At 41.8% G+C, this 20013-nt stretch overlaps 2 long non-coding RNA genes across 4 annotated transcripts in view; one reads left to right on the forward strand and one right to left on the reverse strand.

The window, feature by feature from the left end:
• The window catches only part of LOC138712409 (uncharacterized), a 30519-nt gene extending 22080 nt beyond the window's left edge, over positions 1 to 8439 (forward strand). For all 3 annotated transcript variants that reach the window (XR_011335706.1, XR_011335707.1, XR_011335708.1), the window contains exon 9: positions 8229 to 8439. This is a non-coding gene — a long non-coding RNA (uncharacterized lncRNA). The remainder of the gene's footprint in view (positions 1 to 8228) is intronic.
• Positions 8440 to 9127: 688 nt separating this feature from the next.
• The window catches only part of LOC138712429 (uncharacterized), a 28536-nt gene continuing 17650 nt past the window's right edge, over positions 9128 to 20013 (reverse strand). The window contains exon 8 of the long non-coding RNA XR_011335710.1: positions 9128 to 14958. This is a non-coding gene — a long non-coding RNA (uncharacterized lncRNA). The remainder of the gene's footprint in view (positions 14959 to 20013) is intronic.

The following is a 20013-nucleotide window of genomic DNA, read 5'->3' on the forward strand; positions in this document are numbered from 1 at the left end:
ATAAGGATCAAATGCACCAGCTTAGGGATCATGACAAGCCCAACAAGGAATTCGACAAATACAACTATCACAATAAGGACGAAGACAATGACGACCAAGAGAATAACTGCCATAAGGACCATAAGGATCATTACAAGAGTATGACAAGCCCACAAGCACCATGACAAACACTATGACAAGCCCACAAACACCGTGACAAACACTATGACAAGCCCAGAAACACTGTGACAAAAACTAGAAGCCCACAAACACCGTGACAAACACTGACAGGCCCACAAACACCATGACAAACACAATGACAAGCCCACAAACACCGTGACAAACACTATGACAAGCCCAGAAACACTGTGACAAAAACTAGAAGCCCACAAACACCGTGACAAACACTGACAGGCCCACAAACACCATGACAAACACTATGACAAGCCCACAAACACCATGACAAAAACTACAAGCCCACAAACACCATGACAAACACTATGACAAGCCCAGAAACACCATGACAAAAACTACAAGCCCACAAACACCATGACAAAAACTACAAGCCCACAAACACCATGACAAACACTATGACAAGCCCAGAAACACCATGACAAAAACTACAAGCCCACAAACACCATGACAAAAACTACAAGCCCACAAACACCATGACAAACACTATGACAAGCCCAGAAACACCATGACAAAAACTACAAGCCCACAAACACCATGACAAACACTATGACAAGCCCACAAACACCATGACAAACACTATGACAAGCCCACAAACACTATGACAAGCCCACAAACACCGTGACAAACACTATGACAAGCCCACAAACACCATGACAAACACTATGACAAGCCCAGAAACACCGTGACAAACACTATGACAAGCCCACAAACACCATGACAAACACTATGACAAGCCCACAAACACCATGACAAACACTATGACAAGCCCACAAACACCGTGACAAACACTATGACAAGCCCACAAACACCATGACAAACACTATGACAAGCCCACAAACACCATGACAAACACTATGACAAGCCCAGAAACACCGTGACAAACACTATGACAAGCCCACAAACACCATGACAAACACTATGACAAGCCCACAAACACCTTGACAAACACTATGACAAGCCCACAAACACCGTGACAAACACTATGACAAGCCCACAAACACCGTGACAAACACTATGACAAGCCCACAAACACCATGACAAACACTATGACAAGCCCAGAAACACCGTGACAAACACTATGACAAGCCCACAAACACCGTGACAAACACTATGACAAGCCCAGAAACACCGTGACAAAAACTATGACAAGCCCACAAACACCATGACAAACACTATGACAAGCCCAGAAACACCGTGACAAAAACTATGACAAGCCCAGAAACACCGTGACAAACACTATGACAAGCCCACAAACACCATGACAAACACTATGACAAGCCCACAAACACCATGACAAACACTATGACAAGCCCACAAACACCGTGACAAACACTATGACAAGCCCAGAAACACCGTGACAAAAACTATGACAAGCCCACAAACACCATGACAAACACTATGACAAGCCCAGAAACACCGTGACAAACACTATGACAAGCCCACAAACACCGTGACAAACACTATGACAAGCCCAGAAACACCGTGACAAAAACTATGACAAGCCCACAAACACCGTGACAAACACTATGACAAGCCCAGAAACACCGTGACAAACACTATGACAAGCCCAGAAACACCATGACAAAAACTACAAGCCCACAAACACCATGACAAAAACTACAAGCCCACAAACACCATGACAAACACTATGACAAGCCCAGAAACACCATGACAAAAACTACAAGCCCACAAACACCATGACAAACACTATGACAAGCCCACAAACACCATGACAAACACTATGACAAGCCCACAAACACCATGACAAACACTATGACAAGCCCACAAACACCGTGACAAACACTATGACAAGCCCACAAACACCATGACAAACACTATGACAAGCCCACAAACACCGTGACAAACACTATGACAAGCCCACAAACACCATGACAAACACTATGACAAGCCCACAAACACCATGACAAACACTATGACAAGCCCAGAAACACCGTGACAAACACTATGACAAGCCCACAAACACCATGACAAACACTATGACAAGCCCACAAACACCGTGACAAACACTATGACAAGCCCAGAAACACCGTGACAAACACTATGACAAGCCCACAAACACCATGACAAACACTATGACAAGCCCAGAAACACCGTGACAAACACTATGACAAGCCCAGAAACACCGTGACAAACACTATGACAAGCCCACAAACACCGTGACAAACACTATGACAAGCCCACAAACACCATGACAAACACTATGACAAGCCCAGAAACACCGTGACAAACACTATGACAAGCCCACAAACACCGTGACAAACACTATGACAAGCCCAGAAACACCGTGACAAAAACTATGACAAGCCCACAAACACCATGACAAACACTATGACAAGCCCACAAACACCATGACAAACACTATGATAAGCCCACAAACACCGTGACAAACACTGACAAGCCCAGAAACACCGTGACAAAAACTATGACAAGCCCACAAACACCATGACAAACACTATGACAAGCCCAGAAACACCGTGACAAACACTATGACAAGCCCACAAACACCGTGACAAACACTATGACAAGCCCAGAAACACCGTGACAAACACTATGACAATCCCAGAAACACCGTGACAAACACTATGACAAGCCCAGAAACACCGTGACAAACACTATGACAAGCCCACAAACACCGTGACAAACACTATGACAAGCCCAGAAACACCATGACAAACACTATGACAAGCCCAGAAACACCGTGACAAACACTATGACAAGCCCAGAAACACCGTGACAAACACTATGACAAGCCCACAAACACCGTGACAAACACTATGACAAGCCCACAAACACCATGACAAACACTATGACAAGCCCAGAAACACCGTGACAAACACTATGACAAGCCCAGAAACACCGTGACAAACACTATGACAAGCCCACAAACACCGTGACAAACACTATGACAAGCCCAGAAACACCGTGACAAAAACTATGACAAGCCCACAAACACCGTGACAAACACTATGACAAGCCCAGAAACACCGTGACAAACACTATGACAAGCCCAGAAACACCATGACAAAAACTACAAGCACAAACACCATGACAAACACTATGACAAGCCCAGAAACACCATGACAAAAACTACAAGCCCACAAACACCATGACAAAAACTACAAGCCCACAAACACCATGACAAACACTATGACAAGCCCAGAAACACCATGACAAAAACTACAAGCCCACAAACACCATGACAAAAACTACAAGCCCACAAACACCATGACAAACACTATGACAAGCCCAGAAACACCATGACAAAAACTACAAGCCCACAAACACCATGACAAACACTATGACAAGCCCACAAACACCATGACAAACACTATGACAAGCCCACAAACACCGTGACAAACACTATGACAAGCCCACAAACACCGTGACAAACACTATGACAAGCCCACAAACACCATGACAAACACTATGACAAGCCCAGAAACACCGTGACAAACACTATGACAAGCCCACAAACACCATGACAAACACTATGACAAGCCCACAAACACCATGACAAACACTATGACAAGCCCACAAACACCGTGACAAACACTATGACAAGCCCACAAACACCATGACAAACACTATGACAAGCCCACAAACACCATGACAAACACTATGACAAGCCCACAAACACCGTGACAAACACTATGACAAGCCCACAAACACCATGACAAACACTATGACAAGCCCACAAACACCATGACAAACACTATGACAAGCCCACAAACACCGTGACAAACACTATGACAAGCCCACAAACACCGTGACAAACACTATGACAAGCCCACAAACACCATGACAAACACTATGACAAGCCCAGAAACACCGTGACAAACACTATGACAAGCCCACAAACACCGTGACAAACACTATGACAAGCCCAGAAACACCGTGACAAAAACTATGACAAGCCCACAAACACCATGACAAACAGTATGACAAGCCCAGAAACACCGTGACAAAAACTATGACAAGCCCAGAAACACCGTGACAAACACTATGACAAGCCCACAAACACCATGACAAACACTATGACAAGCCCACAAACACCATGACAAACACTATGACAAGCCCACAAACACCGTGACAAACACTATGACAAGCCCAGAAACACCGTGACAAAAACTATGACAAGCCCACAAACACCATGACAAACACTATGACAAGCCCAGAAACACCGTGACAAACACTATGACAAGCCCACAAACACCGTGACAAACACTATGACAAGCCCAGAAACACCGTGACAAAAACTATGACAAGCCCACAAACACCGTGACAAACACTATGACAAGCCCAGAAACACCGTGACAAACACTATGACAAGCCCAGAAACACCATGACAAAAACTACAAGCCCACAAACACCATGACAAAAACTACAAGCCCACAAACACCATGACAAACACTATGACAAGCCCAGAAACACCATGACAAAAACTACAAGCCCACAAATACCATGACAAACACTATGACAAGCCCACAAACACCATGACAAACACTATGACAAGCCCACAAACACCATGACAAACACTATGACAAGCCCACAAACACCGTGACAAACACTATGACAAGCCCACAAACACCATGACAAACACTATGACAAGCCCACAAACACCGTGACAAACACTATGACAAGCCCACAAACACCATGACAAACACTATGACAAGCCCACAAACACCATGACAAACACTATGACAAGCCCAGAAACACCGTGACAAACACTATGACAAGCCCACAAACACCATGACAAACACTATGACAAGCCCACAAACACCGTGACAAACACTATGACAAGCCCAGAAACACCGTGACAAACACTATGACAAGCCCACAAACACCATGACAAACACTATGACAAGCCCAGAAACACCGTGACAAACACTATGACAAGCCCAGAAACACCGTGACAAACACTATGACAAGCCCACAAACACCGTGACAAACACTATGACAAGCCCACAAACACCATGACAAACACTATGACAAGCCCAGAAACACCGTGACAAACACTATGACAAGCCCACAAACACCGTGACAAACACTATGACAAGCCCAGAAACACCGTGACAAAAACTATGACAAGCCCACAAACACCATGACAAACACTATGACAAGCCCAGAAACACCGTGACAAAAACTATGACAAGCCCAGAAACACCGTGACAAACACTATGACAAGCCCACAAACACCATGACAAACACTATGACAAGCCCACAAACACCATGACAAACACTATAACAAGCCCACAAACACCATGACAAACACTATGACAAGCCCACAAACACCGTGACAAACACTATGAGAAGCCCACAAACACCGTGACAAACACTATGACAAGCCCACAAACACCATGACAAACACTATGACAAGCCCAGAAACACCGTGACAAACACTATGACAAGCCCACAAACACCGTGACAAACACTATGACAAGCCCAGAAACACCGTGACAAAAACTATGACAAGCCCACAAACACCATGACAAACACTATGACAAGCCCAGAAACACCGTGACAAAAACTATGACAAGCCCAGAAACACCGTGACAAACACTATGACAAGCCCACAAACACCATGACAAACACTATGACAAGCCCACAAACACCATGACAAACACTATGACAAGCCCACAAACACCGTGACAAACACTATGACAAGCCCAGAAACACCGTGACAAAAACTATGACAAGCCCACAAACACCATGACAAACACTATGACAAGCCCAGAAACACCGTGACAAACACTATGACAAGCCCACAAACACCGTGACAAACACTATGACAAGCCCAGAAACACCGTGACAAAAACTATGACAAGCCCACAAACACCGTGACAAACACTATGACAAGCCCAGAAACACCGTGACAAACACTATGACAAGCCCAGAAACACCATGACAAAAACTACAAGCCCACAAACACCATGACAAAAACTACAAGCCCACAAACACCATGACAAACACTATGACAAGCCCAGAAACACCATGACAAAAACTACAAGCCCACAAACACCATGACAAACACTATGACAAGCCCACAAACACCATGACAAACACTATGACAAGCCCACAAACACCATGACAAACACTATGACAAGCCCACAAACACCGTGACAAACACTATGACAAGCCCACAAACACCATGACAAACACTATGACAAGCCCACAAACACCGTGACAAACACTATGACAAGCCCACAAACACCATGACAAACACTATGACAAGCCCACAAACACCATGACAAACACTATGACAAGCCCAGAAACACCGTGACAAACACTATGACAAGCCCACAAACACCATGACAAACACTATGACAAGCCCACAAACACCGTGACAAACACTATGACAAGCCCAGAAACACCGTGACAAACACTATGACAAGCCCACAAACACCATGACAAACACTATGACAAGCCCAGAAACACCGTGACAAACACTATGACAAGCCCACAAACACCGTGACAAACACTATGACAAGCCCACAAACACCATGACAAACACTATGACAAGCCCAGAAACACCGTGACAAACACTATGACAAGCCCACAAACACCGTGACAAACACTATGACAAGCCCAGAAACACCGTGACAAAAACTATGACAAGCCCACAAACACCATGACAAACACTATGACAAGCCCAGAAACACCGTGACAAAAACTATGACAAGCCCAGAAACACCGTGACAAACACTATGACAAGCCCACAAACACCATGACAAACACTATGACAAGCCCACAAACACCATGACAAACACTATAACAAGCCCACAAACACCGTGACAAACACTGACAAGCCCAGAAACACCGTGACAAAAACTATGACAAGCCCACAAACACCATGACAAACACTATGACAAGCCCAGAAACACCGTGACAAGCCCACAAACACCGTGACAAACACTATGACAAGCCCAGAAACACCGTGACAAACACTATGACAAGCCCAGAAACACCGTGACAAACACTATGACAAGCCCAGAAACACCGTGACAAACACTATGACAAGCCCACAAACACCGTGACAAACACTATGACAAGCCCAGAAACACCATGACAAACACTATGACAAGCCCAGAAACACCGTGACAAACACTATGACAAGCCCACAAACACCATGACAAAAACTACAAGCCCAGAAACACCATGACAAAAACTACAAGCCCACAAACACCATGACAAAAACTACAAGCCCACAAACACCATGACAAAAACTACAAGCCCACAAACACCATGACAAACACTATGAAAAGCCCACAAACACCGTGACAAAAACTAGAAGCCCACAAACACCATGACAAACACTATGACAAGCCCAGAAACACTGTGACAAACACTATGACAAGCCCAGAAACACCGTGACAAAAACTAGAAGCCCACAAACATCGTGACAAACACTATAAGCCCAGAAACACTGTGACAAACACTATGCCAAGCCCACGAACACCATGACAAAAACTACGAGCCCACAAACACTATGACAAGCCCAGAAACACTGACAAAAACTATGAGTGCACATACACTACACCAGGGGTCGTCAGCACAGCATGCTGGGGCTAACCTCTCTTGCCTGTGGAAATCACAGTGCTCTTGTAGCTGCTAGTGGGTATGCTGTGTATCTCTCTGTGGGATGGCAAGGTGTACCCATTGCACATTTCAGCAAGTGCTGACAACCACTGCACTACACTAATAAGCCCACAAGCATCTTGACAAGGACCAGGATAGGTAGATTTTGCCTCCATTCAGCTTCTTTTTCTGCTCCAGAAATTAGGTACAAACCACAACCTGATTCTAGTGCAGAGGCATGAAAGCCTACTCTACCTTCATGCTGTAAAGGAGAATATCTTCAGAAGTGAAATTTATGTTGAAGGATGTAGAAAATTTTTGTAATTATGTTTTTGGTAACCTTTCTGTACTCAAAAGCTGAAATGCAAGTGCACACTGATTCCCTCTTATTGCTGGTTTTTGCACTGTCAAAGAAATAAAGCAGGTTTCTTATCAGTTTCTGATCTCTTTATTTTCAGATTTGCTGAATTGCAAGTTGGATGACTGCACTGTCAGCATTCTTCAAGTGTTGAAGACAATGGCATCCATCACAGAAGACTATATTGAAGACTTCGAAAGTGTTGTAAATGATCTTTGTGAGTGCAATATATGAACAGGATATAGAGTTAGAAGTTGAAGTGTTCAATTTATGTGACATACTTCATGAATAATAAATTGTATTTGTTGGAAGGACTGACTTTATTTGTGGATTAGAATATAAGTACCATATACCCTCCCTCTAACAAAATTTAAATTTTCCCGCCAAAAAAGATAGAATATATACGCTTTATAGGCCCTTTTATACCAGTTACTGGTAGAGGATGTGGGATAGAATATATACGCTTTATAGGCCCTTTTATACCAGTTACTGGTAGAGGATGTGGAGAGCAAATGAAGCGATTTATTTTCTAAGTGCTGCTTATATAGGCTACAGTGGAGAACTCTAGTGGACAAACAACACACTACAGATCTTCCTGAATTTATTCTAAGTCCTGTGTTCAAGGAGGGCAAATATTTGTGAACTTATGCTACACTGCAGAACTCTGGCATCCTGAGCAATATACTCAGTACAGCAGAGTTCTGCAGTGTAGCATAAGTTCACAAATATTTGCCCTCCTTGAACACAGGACTTAGAATAAATTCAGGAAGATCTGTAGTGTGTTGTTTGTCCACTAGAGTTCTCCACTGTAGCCTATATAAGCAGCACTTAGAAAATAAATGGCTTCATTTGCTCTCCACATGCACTGCCAGCAGCTACTATAAAAGCCCTATAAAGCGTATATATTCTATCTTTTTTGGCGGGAAAATTTTTTCAAACGAAAAGGGATCCCTCTAGGAAAGGTGGAAGTTCCAGGAGAAAAACAACATAATACACATATTCTCTTCAAAAAAATGTTTAATTATGCAGCACAATTCAGTTACAAAGATATATAAATCTCCACATTTCAAAGATATGAACTAATTAATTTGAAGCTTATAAAATGCTCACATTCAAATATCACCATGAATACTCCATTACAGGACATTCTCATACATTCAGGTCATTTCGTAACTTTATATACTATTAAAATCAGTATTAGCACACACATAATATATTGCAGCACTTAAACTAATAGAGATTTCATGAATATCACTGCAGATGTTTTTAGTTTGCAGTTTTATCCTAATAATTATGCTGTGGCAACAGTTGTATCAGTCCACACTACGACTTTTAGCAACATCTGACAGATCAAAGCTGAGAAAATGAACCCTGTCTTTCTCTAGTAGACAAAATCTAGATATCACAATCAAAATAGAAGAGAAGCCATAATAAATAATATAAAACTACCCATCCCAATGCCAACAGATAAGCCAAGAAGACTATCTCACATATAAACTACTTACAAAAAGCAACTGAAACGATCTCAAAAACTGGGAGGCCAGAAATGACGAAACTTACAATCCACATTTGTGGTACTGTTATCTATTGTTTTTTTTTTTTTTTTGTATGAAAAAGAACCCAAGATTTCTACATCTAACATGAGCAAGGATATTTTCACCCAAATTGCACTCTTATTGCAACACACCCTACAATACACTTGTGTCATGACCATGCTTTTACATTTTTCGAAAGTACCATGTGACACAAGTCACTTGCAAATTGGAAAAAAATATTTTGAAATGACAAATTCAGAGCCATGGTGGTCGTCAGTATTTTTGCATTCCCTGTCATGGTAGTCACCTCTAGATTTTTATACTGTCTGTCATAATCCTTGCCATGGTGGTCGTCAGTATTTTTGCATTGCTTGTCGTGTGCTCCCCTCTAGCTTTTTATACTGTCTGTCATAGTCCTTGTCGTGGTGCTCGCCTCTAGATTTTGTACTGTTTGTCATAGTCCTTGCCGTGGTGGTCGTCAGTATTTTTGCATTGCTTGTCGTGGTGCTCGCCTCTAGATTTTTGTACTGTTTGTCATAGTCCTTGCCATGGTGGTCATCAGTATTTTTGCATTGCTTGTCGTGGTGCTCGCCTCTAGATTTTTGTACTGTCTGTCATAGTCCTTGCTGTGGTGGTCGTTAGTATTTTTGCATTGCTTGTTGTAGGCCTCGCCTCTAGATTTTTGTACTGTCTGTCATAGTCCTTGCGGTGGTGGTCGTCAGTATTTTTGCATTGCTTGTCGTGGTGCTCGCCTCTAGATTTTTGTACTGTTTGTCATAGTCCTTGCCGTGGTGGTCGTCAGTATTTTTGCATTGCTTGTCGTGGTGCTCACCTCTAGATTTTTGTACTGTTTGTCATAGTCCTTGCCATGGCGGTCGTCAGTATTTTTGCATTCCTTGTAGTGGTGCTCGCCTCTAGATTTTTGTACTGTTTGTCATAGTCCTTGCCATGGTGGTCGTCAGTATTTTTGCATTGCTTGTGGTGCTCGCCTCTAGATTTTTGTACTGTTTGTCATAGTCCTTGCCATGGTGGTCGTCAGTATTTTTGCATTGCTTGTCGTGGTGCTCGCCTCTAGATTTTTATACTGTCTGTCATAGTCCTTGTCGTGGTGCTCGCCTCTAGATTTTGTACTGTTTGTCATAGTCCTTGCCATGGTGGTCGTCAGTATTTTTGCATTCCTTGTAGTGGTGCTCGCCTCTAGATTTTTGTACTGTTTGTCATAGTCCTTGCCGTGGTGGTCGTCAGTATTTTTGCATTGCTTGTCGTGGTGCTCGCCTCTAGATTTTTGTACTGTTTGTCATAGTCCTTGCTGTGGTGGTCGTTAGTATTTTTGCATTGCTTGTTGTAGGCCTCGCCTCTAGATTTTTGTACTGTCTGTCATAGTCCTTGCGGTGGTGGTCGTCAGTATTTTTGCATTGCTTGTCGTGGTGCTCGCCTCTAGATTTTTGTACTGTTTGTCATAGTCCTTGCCGTGGTGGTCGTCAGTATTTTTGCATTGCTTGTCGTGGTGCTCGCCTCTAGATTTTTGTACTGTTTGTCATAGTCCTTGCCATGGCGGTCGTCAGTATTTTTGCATTCCTTGTAGTGGTGCTCGTCTCTAGATTTTTGTACTGTTTGTCATAGTCATTGCCATGGTGGTCGTCAGTATTTTTGCATTGCTTGTGGTGCTCGCCTCTAGATTTTTGTACTGTTTGTCATAGTCCTTGCCATGGTGGTCGTCAGTATTTTTGCATTGTTTGTCGTGGTGCTCGCCTCTAGATTTTTGTACTGTTTGTCATAGTCCTTGCCATGGTGGTCGTCAGTATTTTTGCATTGCTTGTCGTGGTGCTCGCCTCTAGATTTTTGTACTGTTTGTCATAGTCCTTGCCATGGTGGTCGTCAGTATTTTTGCAGTCCTTGTCGTGGTGCTCGCCTCTAGATTTTTGTACTGTTTGTCATAGTCCTTGCCATGGTGGTCATCAGTATTTTTGCATTCCTTGTCGTGGTGCTCACCTCTAGATTTTTGTACTGTTTGTCATAGTCCTTGCCATGGTGGTCATCAGTATTTTTGCAGTCCTTGTCGTGGTGCTCGCCTCTAGATTTTTGTACTGTTTGTCATAGTCCTTGCCGTGGTGGTCATCAGTATTTTTGCATTCCTTGTCGTGGTGCTCGCCTCTAGATTTTTGTACTGTCTGTCATAGTCCTTGCTGTGGTGGTCGTTAGTATGTTTGCATTGCTTGTTGTAGGGCTCGCCTCTAGATTTTTGTACTGTCTGTCATAGTCCTTGCGGTGGTGGTCGTCAGTATTTTTGCATTGCTTGTCGTGGTGCTCGCCTCTAGATTTTTGTACTGTTTGTCATAGTCCTTGCCATGGTGGTCGTCAGTATTTTTGCATTGCTTGTCGTGGTGCTCACCTCTAGATTTTTGTACTGTTTGTCGCAGTCCTTGCCATGGTGGTCGTCAGTATTTTTGCATTCCTTGTAGTGGTGCTCCCCTCTAGATTTTTATACTGTCTGTCATAGTCCTTACTGTGGTGGTCGTCAGTATTTTTTCACTGCTTGTCGTGTGCTCCCCTCTAGATTTTTATACTGTCTGTCATAGTCCTTGCCATGGTGGTCGTCAGTATTTTTGCATTGCTTGTCGTGTGCTCCCCTCTAGATTTTTATACTGTCTGTCATAGTCCTTGCCATGGTGGTCGTCAGTATTTTTGCATTGCTTGTCGTGTGCTCCCCTCTAGATTTTTATACTGTCTGTCATAGTCCTTGTCGTGGTGCTCGCCTCTAGATTTTTGTACTGTTTGTCATAGTCCTTGCCATGGTGGTCGTCAGTATTTTTGCATTCCTTGTAGTGGTGCTCGCCTCTAGATTTTTGTACTGTTTGTCATAGTCCTTGCCATGGTGGTCGTCAGTATTTTTGCATTGCTTGTCGTGGTGCTCGCCTCTAGATTTTTGTACTGTTTGTCATAGTCCTTGCCATGGTGGTCGTCAGTATTTTTGCATTGCTTGTAGTGGTGCTCGCCTCTAGATATTTGTACTGTTTGTCATAGTCCTTGCCATGGTGGTCATCAGTATTTTTGCATTCCTTGTCGTGGTGCTCGCCTATAGATTTTTGTACTGTTTGTCATAGTCCTTGCCATGTTGGTCATCAGTATTTTTGCAGTCCTTGTCGTGGTGCTCGCCTCTAGATTTTTGTACTGTTTGTCATAGTCCTTGCCGTGGTGGTCATCAGTATTTTTGCATTCCTTGTCGTGGTGCTCGCCTCTAGATTTTTGTACTGTCTGTCATAGTCCTTGCTGTGGTGGTCGTTAGTATTTTTGCATTGCTTGTTGTAGGGCTCGCCTCTAGATTTTTGTACTGTCTGTCATAGTCCTTGCGGTGGTGGTCGTCAGTATTTTTGCATTGCTTGTCGTGGTGCTCGCCTCTAGATTTTTGTACTGTTTGTCATAGTCCTTGTCGTGGTGGTCGTCAGTATTTTTGCATTGCTTGTCGTAGTGCTCACCTCTAGATTTTTGTACTGTTTGTCGCAGTCCTTGCCATGGTGGTCGTCAGTATTTTTGCATTCCTTGTAGTGGTGCTCCCCTCTAGATTTTTATACTGTCTGTCATAGTCCTTACTGTCGTGGTCGTCAGTATTTTTGCATTGCTTGTCGTGTGCTCCCCTCTAGATTTTTATACTGTCTGTCATAGTCCTTGCCATGGTGGTCGTCAGTATTTTTGTATTGCTTGTCGTGGTGCTCGCCTCTAGATTTTTGTACTGTCTGTCATAGTCCTTGCCGTGGTGGTCGTCAGTATTTTTGCATTGCTTGTCGTGGTGCTCACCTCTAGATTTTTGTACTGTTTGTCACAGTCCTTGTCGTGGTGCTCGCCTCTAGATTTTTGTACTGTCTGTCATAGTCCTTGCCGTGGTGGTCGTCAGTATTTTTGCATTGCTTGTCGTGGTGCTCACCTCTAGATTTTTGTACTGTTTGTCACAGTCCTTGTCGTGGTGCTCGCCTCTAGATTTTTGTACTGTTTGTCATAGCTCTTGCCATGGTGGTCGTCAGTATTTTTGCATTGCTTGTCGTGTGCTCCCCTCTAGATTTTTATACTGTCTGTCACAGTCCTTGTCGTGGTGCTCGCCTCTAGATTTTTGTACTGTTTGTCATAGTCCTTGCCATGGTGGTCGTCAGTATTTTTGCATTCCTTGTAGTGGTGCTCGCCTCTAGATTTTTGTACTGTTTGTCATAGTCCTTGCCATGGTGGTCGTCAGTATTTTTGCATTGCTTGTCGTGGTGCTCGCCTCTAGATTTTTGTACTGTTTGTCATAGTCCTTGCCATGGTGGTCGTCAGTATTTTTGCATTGCTTGTCGTGGTGCTCGCCTCTAGATTTTTGTACTGTTTGTCATAGTCCTTGCCATTGTGGTCGTCAGTATTTTTGCATTGCTTGTCGTGGTGCTCGCCTCTAGATTTTTGTACTGTTTGTCATAGTCCTTGCCATGTTGGTCGTCAGTATTTTTGCATTCCTTGTAGTGGTGCTCGCCTCTAGTTTTTTGTACTGTTTGTCATAGTCCTTGCCATGGTGGTCGTCAGTATTTTTGCATTGCTTGTCGTGGTGCTCGCCTCTAGATTTTTGTACTGTTTGTCATAGTCCTTGCCATGGTGGTCGTCAGTATTTTTGCATTTCTTGTAGTGGTGCTCGCCTCTAGATTTTTGTATTGTTTGTCATAGTCCTTGCAGTGGTGGTCGTCAGTATTTTTTGCATTGCTTGTCGTGGTGCTCGCCTCTAGATTTTTGTACTGCTTATCATAGTCCTTGCCGTGGTGGTCGTCAGTATTTTTGCATTCCTTGTTGTGGTACTCGCCTCTAGATTTTTGTACTGTTTGTCACAGTCCTTGCCGTGGTGGTCGTCAGGATTTTTGCAGTGCTTTGTTATAGTAATTGTCACGATTTTTCCAGTGCTTATCATGATCCTTGTCTTGGGGCTCGTCATAATTTTTGCATTGCTTGTGGTGCTCGTCATAGTCCCATTGTCTTTGTCACGGTACTTTTTGTCTTTTTCATGGTTCTACTTTTGTCATTTCAAAATAATACTGTAACCCCATTTGGTAAGTGACGTATATTACACAGGAATAAATGTAGTCTTCATCACAAGGTCTTAAAAAGCAGTATGGCATTCATACCTATCACACAATTACTCAGGTTCTGGTGAAATATATGAGTTGACCTGTATGTGTTCCAAAGCCTTCTCGATGAGAAGTCAGCGCTCTCACTTCCACATCTCAGCCAGCTTCCTTGGACATTTCTTCTATCACAGCATCTTCGTAAACGACCCAAACTGTACTGGAACAATAGAAAAAATCATGTTACCAAAAAAAGCCCAAGATCACCAACTAAACAAAGTGGACATTATTATATGGATCAGAAAATTCACTCCTCTGAAAAGAGTCAACTGCATTCATGATACGTATACAGGTTGGAAGCACTATAAAGGTAAGCATTCACTACATTGTATCGCACTTCTCGTACGAATTGCACGCAACATATATTTTAAGTGCAGTGCGTTCACTGTAACGGCTCCACCTCATCGGATTCCCCTATCAGCTGTTTGAAACATGACGTCGTACGATATTGACATTACTGAAAGCAAAGGAGTTGAGGTTAGGTCTATTAATTACGTCAGGTAGCGAATAAGAATTTATAATTGCTTCATGCGTCTTAATTGAAGAGGAAGAAACGAAAGACATATATATATATATATATATATATATATATATATATAATATATTTGCAAGAAATTACTTGATTACTGTAATGGGAACGCCTCAAATTATATAATTCTTCGCAATTTTCTACACGAGAAATAAGTTTCCCGTCTGCCATTTTGGCGCGACACTGAACATGGCAGAACATAATAGTAACAGTTGACCAATTAAAATTGATTTATTAAAGAAGGCCATGATCGCATGCATCGGAAAAGTTGCCCATCCGAGAAACGTGGACGGATTTGCCAAGAGGCGATGCATCCGATACGATGTAGTGAATGCGGGTCTTTTTCCGATCCGTGCGATTCGTCCGATGTGTGCGATACAATGTAGTGAACGCTTATCTTAACCCTACACACTGAAGGAAGGGATAGATTACATGAAAATAAACAAAAAAATCTATTATATATTTCGCAATTAAGTACATGGTTAATTAAATAATTGCATCGAAAGTTTAAATTTGCTGGCAACATGGCAGTGACCAAGATTCCACACGGAGGCATTGAACTCATCCAACGTTAAATGTAAACAAAACGTTAAATATTGCACAATCAAGCGACTGCTTTGGCTGGGTTTTTCTCGATCAAATTTAAAATCTCTTCCTTGTCAATAATTCCATCAAGTTGTTGTCGATCCCGATGGTGAAATATTATATTTATGCTGCCCATCTCATGGACCAGCTAGCAGTCAGTGATAAATGTATCTGTACTGGGTAATATCCTACTGAAAACCTTTCTGCATATAAGCGCTGAACAGTATGAGACTTGCATTTTGTCTCTCCATAACTAAAAATCACGTCCAGGCTTTCCGAATTAGAAAATCTTGGCATTGCGATACACTAAATTGAATGGCAGAAGAAACTTCACTTAAGATTAGAAGACCACTGGATATTCACGTAATACTGGGACAAGACGATCTTGAGTACCTGTACCAATTAACCCTATCCCTACTGAGAGAAAGTCGAGAACAGCTGATCAATATTGCCACATATAGTCTTGTTAGTCAGGCAATAAATTTGCAATATTTATTCAATTTACACGAAAACCGTCAATTCTATCGAAATACGACAAAGGAAAAAATATTATTTATTACATTCTCTAGGTTCGTTCCAACAAGCGGTTCATGGATCAGTTCATGTACGGTTCCTGTACCATCTTATGCGCATGCGCTAGTTGAGCATCTGCTATGGGATTGAAACTGGACTGGACACTGTTCGAATGCTTTTGCTGATCGTTATGTACTAAATCCAGAAATACTATAACTGTGATCATCTTTGCTAAGAACAGGATGCTTATTATTATTGTTTTGCAGCTAATTCTAATTGCAGAAAATAGAATTTCGATCATTTTCTATAAAAAGATGTGTACTGGGGGACTCTCATCTAAAAATAGTTCTTTTTTTAATTATTAATGTATGTACGTTATTTATTATACTTTTAATCAAAGCTGCATGTTGAAATTGTAATTAACTATTTCAATACCCAAATAATTTCCAATCCCTCTCTTTTTGGCGAAAATTTAAATTAAATCTCTAGTTTTATTATTCGTCTGCACTGCCACTTTTCATCTTTAACCTCATTGATGTGAACAGTCGATCATGTCTTTCTTCAGTATCCAGGAGACGTTGGTGAGCTTATGCGCATGCGCGTCTTGTGTACTCTTCCGTACATGCCTCAATCTGCGGACTATTTCTGACTGTTCCCAACCCGTGTCAAAAGCTTGTTGGAACGCCCGACTGCAGTACATGTTTCCGGTTCAGGACTGGTTCGGATTGTGTTGGAACACTTTTTCTCTACTGCGCATGCTCACGATGGTTACGGACGGTTCCTGACTGTTGTTGGAACGAACCTTCTATTAGTATTGACAGAAATAAAGATCCTATGCATACTAATTATCCACAATGACGATGTTAAAGTTCTCATTGATATGGTATAAGACCTTTTTGTTATACTCAATATGACCAATTTGCTCTGCAAATCTGCAGGGTTATTTCACGTTCACCCTGTATATTTAAATTAATTTTTCAGGAAGTTTCTTTCTTATGCTATTTGACATTCTAAACTACCGGGACAGTTACATTCTTGGAAGAAACAGTACTAAAGCTGTCATGATACAAACTTTCTCCTTGCACTCCCATCACAATGCAACTATATTCTGTTCACTCTTAGAATGAGTCCTAAAGTACACATTAGCCACACACCAGTGACTACAAGGCATTCTACTAACAGAAAAGAGGCGCACCTGTAATGTGATGAACAGCATATAGATGGTTAGGAAGTGATATCTCGTATCTGTAAATTTTCAGGTGGATAAAAGAATGCTTCTCAAAACTGGCAAACTTTTAAAGTATGTTTCTGCTTTACAAGATTAATGGAAGAACAAAATAACTGTCCAATTTTGTGAACATAATAATAATAATAATAATAGTAATAATAATAATAAAGGTAAAAGGTATCTCCGTAACATACCATGAAGGCACTTGGGGGGCATGGAGGTAGAGCCCCATGCTTTCCATGACCTCGGCACTAGAATGAGGTGGTGTGGTCGGCACCACACTCTGACCGCCTTTTACCCCCGGGAAAGACCCGGTACTCAATTTTATAGGAGGCTGAGTGAACCTCGGGGCCGTTCTGAAAGTTTGGCAACGAGAAAAAATCCTGTCACCACCTGGGATCGAACCCCAGACCTTCTAGTCCGTAGCCAGCTGCTCTACCAACTGAGCTACCTGGCCGCCAATAATAATAATAATAATAATAATAATATAACGTATTTAATCTAAATAATAAAGTAGTTAGAGGAAGCACAAATAGGAGAACGATATTCGGTCCTCGTGTCGCAATGCTCGTTACAGGGCTGCTATGAATCACGTAATGCTGATTACAGGGCGCATTCGAAAGCGCGGTCTTGAGCTGTTCGTATCGTGGAGTGTTGCTGTGTAGAGCGGGTAGAAGCCAGCGTGTGCGTTACATTTTCTGCGCTTTATCCCTGATATCAGGAATTTTATATAGTTCAAAGTGTGTTTGTTAAATAACAGAGTTCTGTATAACATTCTATGTACTTAACAATGCCCCTGTTTCGCTCTAAATTAGGAAGTGCTAATGAAACGTTACACAGTCAAACTAGGGAATTATTTATAACATTCATAAATTTATGGAAAACGAAACAGGCTCCACTCGTAACATAAGGAGTATATACAGATTAAAATAAACCGACCATAGTACCCTAGTTATCGGAACATTTTAATAAAATCACATAGTACTAGTGTTTTATTACAACATCAAATATCAATTATTACATGATTACATACTTTGTGCTTCTGTATTTTCAACAATGTTATGTTATTAGTTACTCTGCAACAAGGTTTAGGTTACGTTACATGCGCTGTGATAAATCTCACTCGAAACATCAAGCCAGCAGACGACTGAGAACTGTCGACAGTTTGCCAATCGAATCAAAGCGTGGTCGAGTGCACCCGAACGTTTCCGAAAGTTCGCACAGCTTACCGTGGCAAGCTCTTCTTGTGCCTACTCTAAACTATGATCATTTTTTGTAGATACTTTATGAGGTATCATTTCTTAGCCATCAATGCTTACTTACTTATGGCTTTTAAGGAACCCGGAGGTTCATTGCCGCCATCGGTCCCTATCCTGAGCAAGATTAATCCAGTCTCTATCATCATATCCCACCTCCCTCAAATACATTTTAATATTATCTTCCCATCTACGTCTTATTCCCTCTGGCCTCCCAACTAACACTCTATATGCATTTCTGGATTCGTCCATACGTACTACATGCCCTGCCCATCTCAAACGTCTGGATTTAATGTTCCTAATTATGTCAGGTGAAGAATACAATGCGTGCAGTTCTGTGTTGTGTAACTTAGCCATCAAAATCATTACTTATTTGTGGTCTGTCGTGTATAGGTCAGGTTTTTAGCAGCTGGATATAACCTCTTTTCATTACATTTGGACCCTTTCTAAGAGTGAACAAAGTATTCACCATCAGCATATCATCGTTGATTTTATGAAATCTCCTATGTGACAGTACAGAGCATAATTTTTCAGGAGGAAGGAAACATTAATTAAATATCAATAGGCCTACACTGATCATTGATGGTGTCATTCACGTTCATCATATTCATCAACATTTTCTACCGAATTATCTAATATTCTTCTGTAGGCCTATTGATATTGATTACTTTTTCTTCCTCCTGAAAAATTACTGTCACATAGGTTTCATAAAATCAACGACTATATTATCTCGTCATTTCGGACGTCCATAAATTCAAAGATTTAATAAAGACTCATATAAAAGAATTGAAGTTATGTTACAGGCCTTGTCCAGTTGAAAAACGTATTTATTTTTTATTTCTGTTTCTTCTTCAGTTCCACCACTGTCATGAAAAGTTAACCTGTTCTCTTCTTGAGAATGTTTCGTGTAATTTCTAGATATTTGTGTATATTAAAATAATGAAACCTCAATTTAGTGTGAACACTCATTTAAGGTAATGAAAAGTTTGTCCCCTGAGAAACATTAAGCAGGGGTTTTACTGTAATTGTTGAAATATCACCGAGGAAAGAGGGACATACTAAAGCACACTAATATGTAAGTAACCAATACCAACAGTCTGTGCC

The sequence above is a fragment of the Periplaneta americana genome, chromosome 2 (genome assembly GCF_040183065.1).
Source record: "Periplaneta americana isolate PAMFEO1 chromosome 2, P.americana_PAMFEO1_priV1, whole genome shotgun sequence".
NCBI lineage: Eukaryota > Metazoa > Arthropoda > Insecta > Blattodea > Blattidae > Periplaneta > Periplaneta americana.